At 36.6% G+C, this 6,738-nt stretch overlaps 1 non-coding gene across 1 annotated transcript; it reads right to left on the reverse strand.

Moving 5' to 3' along the window:
• Positions 1–2,888: 2,888 nt before the first annotated feature.
• Positions 2,889–2,995, reverse strand: LOC138835116 (U6 spliceosomal RNA). Its single transcript, XR_011374444.1, has one exon. It is a non-coding gene; the product is annotated as a U6 spliceosomal RNA (small nuclear RNA).
• Between the last annotated feature and the right edge of the window lie 3,743 nt (positions 2,996–6,738).

Genomic DNA, 6,738 nt, shown 5'->3' on the forward strand with positions numbered 1-6,738 from the left:
AATTTTCAATTGCATTTCTCTAATGACTTCTGTTCACTAAGCCAGCATAGAAATGGTATTAAACACAACTTTGTAAACCCACTGTGATTTTCAGGGCTTTTTGGAAAACAGGCCTATTCAGAACTTTTGTCCATTTTTATTCATGTTACTTGTTAATCTCATCTTTAAGCTCTCTATACAAAATCAATAATTAATTCAAGGTAGTAGAAAGGAAAAAATTAAGCAACTCCTAACATTTTAAAATTTTCAATATCATGATATTGCTTAGGTCACTTGAGACTATAAAACTCAATTTAGTTTGACCTTTTACAAGGCTATATTTATTTCATTTTATGTTTATTGCTCTTTCCAAAGCCTGCATGTCTGATTTCCCTTGGTTTCCTTCAGTTTCAAGTAGTTCAGATTTCAAACTGAAGAATAAATGGAAGGAAGCAAACAAAAAAACACTGTTCCTCTCATCCGATGATGCCTCTTCAAGCATGAGGTAAGTTCGTCCTTCTAAGTCCCTATGATAGGGTATCAAAAGGAGAATTCATTCTTCTAGGTCTCCCTATCTTTGCAATGTAACTTAAATGACGTAACACAATATACTGCTCAGATAAGTTTACGTTTTATCAGTTTTGCACATTTTCATATGCGCTTCAGCTCAGTGCACAACATTTCTTCATTATTCTGTCCCTGATATTTTTACAATATCAAGACAAGATAACCAGTTTGAATTACAGCATGAGAAGTTATCCACCTGGCTTCCTTGAAAGCCGATCACAGTCAATTGATAACATTAGTTCTGGTTTCTCTCTACATGTAATGGTTTCTGTAATACATATGGAATTATATTTAGTATTAAAAATTGCTGACCAAACTCAAAGCTTATTCATAGAAACTTAAGTATTTCACCAGTGTCATGCCTCTTAATTCTTAAGATAATATTTGCTGTAATGCTAATGTTATTACCATTATAATGTTGGGAAAAATTGTAATTAAAGGCACTAAGTGCACGGTCCAAAGACACACAATGAGGAAGGAAATCAAAGTTTCCAAAAGTCTTTCAGCAATACAAAAAAGGTAGGTAAAATTCTCCATTCTCTTACACACTCAATTCAATATACATATTGTCCAAGAAATAATACCATAGCAATTGTTGCCAAGGGTGGTTGTTTTCTGCCACATTTTGTCTTCAACACAGACTGTGTTGGTGACATTGGGTTATCATGCACAGAGATGAGCTTATAAATTGAGGTCCAAAGAGAGCCAAATTTCTTCTGTTCCACATTTCCAGTTTCCTTTTTAAAAAGTAGTAAAATTTTTAAATATCATCACGTACTGTCTTTTAAGACTCCAAAAACGAAATAAATTCACATATAATCACTCCAAAATGCTTTAAATGTAGATGATAAAACAAGCACTCATGAAGTAAATTTTCTTCTACATTTAATATGTTTCTGAAAGCCTTGTGCTGGTTGGTCACCCTTGTAATCCTGACTACTCAGGATATGTACTCAGAAGGCTGAGTTTTGTGGATAACATTTGGAAACCAATCAGAGCAAAAAATCATGACATTATTTTTCAAAAATTTTAATGAACTAGAAAAGAGCATGAATGGAGATGTAGCTAATATACTAGCTCACCAAACTAGAGGGGAAAGGCCTAGCAAGACCTTAAAGCCCTAAGTTCAAACTCTGAGCACGCCAACATGCAGGCACACACACATACACACACTCACACACTTATTCACGTCAGTGTTTTGCATTAATTTCTTAGTTAATGATATTATATGGGTATAATAGGGGAAATAAACTTTTCCATCTCAGAACATTTTTATATGTATTTTATTGTTAAAATACCATACAGAGGGGTTTCATTTACATGAGCAAGGTAATGAGTCCATTTCCTCTCAGGCATTGTTACCTCCTCCTTTGTTTTTTCCCCCACCATCCCTTCCTCACACCTCTACAAGTACACTCCCCCCCAACCCCACCTAAATTGTAAAGTTCAACTTTCAACATAGTGTCTTGTGCATCTCATTGTCACAATGGGTGGACCAGTATTCCTAGTTAACCATTTTGTTTCTTCTTTCCCCTCCCCAATTAGCTAAGTGTATATACAAGATTCAGGTGCACCAAAATCAAATACAGTGAAAACAGAGGTTATACTGTGGGCAAGGAACATATAAAGAAACAATAAAATACATCGTACATTATAAATACGTTTGAAATAATAGCAAGCAAGAAAAAACCCACTTGTGTACTTACTTTGGGGGTCATTTCATTTAACATCATCTTATCTGGTCATATGCACATAGCTTTTGACCTTTTCTGCTTATCTCAGACATATATTATTTATTGCAAATAAGGGAAACCATGGGACCTATGTTTCTTTGGACTTGGCTTACTTCACTAATATAATTTTTTCCAAGCCTTTCCATTTCCTAACAAATTGGGCAATGTCATTCTTTCAGATGGAGGTATAGAATTCCTATTCTCACACACACACACACACACACACACACACACACACACACACACACACACACAATGGAAATCAATCAATCTATCTATCTATCTATTTATCTATCTATAACATTTTCTTGATCCATTCATGTACTGAGAGGCATCAATGTTGGTTCCATATTTTAGCTATGGTAAATAATGCTGCAATAAATATATTAGTGCTAGTAGTTTTAGTATGGTCTTGTTTGTGATCATTTGGGTAAATGCCCAGAAGTAGTATTTGTTGAGTCATAGGGGAGCGCTATGTGGAATCTTTTGAGGAACCTTCATACTCCTTTCCGAAGTAGCTGAACAAGTTTACACTCCCACCCAAGAATGCAGTAGGGTTCAAATGCAGTAGGGTTCCTTTCTGGCCACATCCACTCCAGCGTCTGTTGTAAAAATATGGAACACTTCATGAATTTGCTTGTCACCTTTGCACAGGGGCCATGGTACCCTTCTCTGTATCATTTCAATTTTAGTGTATGTGCTGCCGAATTGAGCACAGAACATTTTTTATATATAAAGTGTAATTGATTTTCTTAAACTAAACAATTCAACAAAAAGTAAGTTCTAAAGAATTGTTGTGAAATTTTAAAACCATGTGTTTCTTATATAAGCACACATTTATGAATAAAGTCAAGATTGGCATGTCAAAAACAATATAATTCCAGATATTTGTTGTTCAAGAGATGTGTAAGAGGAGGAATTCAATTATTCTATACAAGGAACCTCTCATAATGAACATTGAAGCAAGTGTTAAGGTTTGTTAAAAGTTTTAATGTTTTAAATATTTTTAATTTTGGGAATTTGCTTATATATATATGCCAAAATTAAGACTGTATGACAGGTCATAAAACTTTTCCATAAAGTATTTAAGATTTATTGTAGCAGCATACACTACTAAGTGTGTACATTTCAGAGTTTATAGAAATTTTACTAATGAGAATTTGCAAATTCTTTGTGTAAAGAAGCAGAGTGAAGAGTTAAGACTTTGTTAATTCCACAGTTTCTGTTAAAACTTTAGGGCTTCCTTACTTTATAGGTTAGCGAGGAACAAATGATGATATAAGCCATATACAGATGAGATGAGCCATAAATAATAATCTTAGTGGGAAACTTTAAAGACTACTCATAGCCTATAAAACTCTTATTGAACATCATAATCTTAGGCAGTTTTAAATGTACAGGATTATGAAAAAATAGTAAAACCTAATATGTAGTATACTTCAAATACTGGAAACACTGGTAATTGTTTCATTTTTCATTTTATTAATTATTAATATTTAATGATTGGTTTTGTTTATTGTAGCATTGTTTTCCTTGTTGTAATATAATACAACTTTTTGTAAGTCGTCATTAGGAGGTACTTTGAGAATGTTACTGGGATGGCCACACCATGTTTTATAGGTGCATATGAATTTACAAAGAACAAAATTAAGAACAAAATATTCATTAAAATTTTTCTCAAGTAGAGTCTGAATCAGGAGTGTTAAGTGTCCACAGCTAAAATCTTAGCCCTAGGCTGAAGCAGCCGTCTTACAGAGTTGAGGTCACAAAAGTGAGAGACAGTGATTTTTTGTGTTTTGATTTTGTTTTTGTTGGTCGTGGGGCTTGAAATCTTGGGCCTGGGTGCTTTCCCTTAGCTCTTTAGTTCAAGGCTAGTGCTACCACTTGAGCCACAGGACCACCTTTGTCTTTTTCTACTGATGTGGTACTGAGGAATCAAACCCAGGGCCTCATTCATTCTAGGCACGCACTCTACCACTGAAACCCTTCCCAGTTCCTGAGAAAGTGTATTTTAAAAAGTCATCTAAACAACATTTGTTTTCTGCTTTGGCTTACATAATGATATACATGAATATCTTTTTATATTTTTGTGAATTGTCATACTTCTAAATTTATATTAATTTCAGCCACTTTATCCTTTTCAAAGTCATGAAATATCTCTAAGAATTTGTTTCTGTAAAGACTGTTTTTGCATTTATAATTTCTTCTGAGTCACTTTTATTTTTTTCAAAATCACTTTATATTTTATATTGACGGGTTTTCACACATCAAATGCCTTCAAATGTATATGTGTATTAAGGTTTGTATCCTGTCAATAAATGTGTAGAACACAATTATACCACTGACAAAAGATGATTTGCACTTCATTTATGTGCTTTTGGACTTGGGGAGTGACTTTAGGTGTGTCAACACAAGTAGAATCAGCATGAAACAAGCCAGCATTTCTTCATTTAAGATATAAGGAAAGGATACAGGTTGATCCATTGTAACAATAGGATGTACAAGACACTCTATCAGAGGGGGATGGAGGGAGGAGTTGAGGTGGTGTAAAGGGAAGGGATGGTAGAGGAAAAACAGGAGGGGTTAACAATGCTCAATAAGAAATGTTCTCATTTCCTTACTTGTGTAACTGTAACCCCTCTGTACAGTATCTTTACAATAAAAATATATATTAAAAAGATACAAGGAAAATTTCTGTACTTATGGGAAGTTATATTTGTCATTCAATATCAGCAAGGTATTGTTTTTAGGATGACAGGCATATTAAAATTTTGGATACTCAAATTCTCTACAAAAATAAATATATTATTTACATTAGAAACTGCCCACAATCTAGTGCAGTGTAATTGCTATGAGAAATTTTACCGCATTCTAGGTTTGTAATGGAAAGTAAATGTATATGCAGTATCAACAGATATGAATTTTTTCAGATAATTTTTGTCTGCATTTTGTGGATGGAATTGGGAAAGCAATTTTAAAAAGCACAAATTTCATCACCAAGAGCTGTCCGCAAAACGTAACAAGTTTCTAATACAGCAAAATTAAATGGTTTGGAACTCCAAGAAGTACTTGAATTGACACATTATCAGAAAGTGTAACCAGGCAAGCACTTTTGTTTTTAAATTTTTTTGGGGGTCCGGTCGTGGGCCTGAACTTTGGGCCTGGGAGCTGTCCCTCAGCTCTTCAGCTCAAGGTTAGCACTCTACCACTTGAGCCACAGAGCCACTTCTGGTTTTTTTTTTCCTGCTTATGTGGTGTTGAGGCATCGAACCCAGGGCCTCATGCATGCAAGGCAATCGCTCTACCACTAAGCCACATTCCCAGCCCCTAGGCAAGCACTTTTAAGAAATGCAGCTACAAGATTTCTCATTGAGTGCTTTCATAACACTTTGTGAAATACAAGTCAGAACCTCATTGGAGACTAGACAGTTTTCCCTCACCTTTCTGTCAAGCTCAGTTATTATCAATCAACATATAGCTAATCTTGAATAATCCTCTAATAAGAAAATGTTGATGGAGTGTTTATATGCAGAAAAGCTCGGAACACTAACTTTTTCCAATTGGCCTGAATGGTTGACCCCCACCCTATTATCCCAAGTCCATACGGACTCCAGGCATAATTCCAGGTATGTGTGAACTCCTTTGATGTGCAGGTAGGGCAATCCACCTAGGCCCAGTTGTAATCATCCCATCTCAGACCCAACTGAAAGTCCTCCATCTTTCTTGACCTAGGGGCTTTTCATTAACCTCTACCTCCTTGATCAGATCTCCTATAAAACACTGATCCTGTGCCAGCTACCTCACACAACCTCAATCCTGCTGGAAGGGCTGTGCCCCTGGCTGTTCCTCAATAAAGAGTCCTTTCTGTTGGTGATCAAGACAGGCCTATTCCTTTTCCATTCTCCTCCATTTTCCTAACATATGGTGCTGACACCCAGGAGATAAAACGCACCAGGAGTAAGTAGGTGCCCTCTGCCAAGGGGCCACCCACCTCCTTGCCACCTCTCACGGAGCCTTTCTGCTACCTTCCTCCTCCTTCCAAGGCTTTTCTTCATCAGAAGCACAGAGCCCTCTGAGCTTACTTTGGGCTAAACAGACACCTGAAAAACCTCCCAGCCTTTGCTTTTGTAAGCAGTGCAAGCAGTGGATGGCCACACTGCTGTGGCTTGAGGTATTATTGCCCCCGTGCGTAAGCTCAGAAAAAGCCTTATCTCTCCCCCTATTCTCTATCCTTTACCCTGTCCCTGGACTCTGATCTCCAGGCAGGTGGCTCTTCACTGTTTGACTGACTTCACCCAATACCTAAAAGCCTTCAGGACAAGGTAACTAGCCCGGTCTGTGGTGTAGGCACCTGACATGGACCCCAGGAGGGCAGGACTCCCTCCCTTCCTTCTTGTCTGTGGGGTACAGTGACTCCAGAAGCCTCTTCTTTCCTTATACCCTGATACCCTTTAATTAG

This window comes from Dipodomys merriami, unplaced genomic scaffold (assembly GCF_024711535.1).
Source record: "Dipodomys merriami isolate MVZ:Mamm:240054 unplaced genomic scaffold, mDipMer1.0.p SCAF_2292, whole genome shotgun sequence".
Classification (NCBI taxonomy): domain Eukaryota; kingdom Metazoa; phylum Chordata; class Mammalia; order Rodentia; family Heteromyidae; genus Dipodomys; species Dipodomys merriami.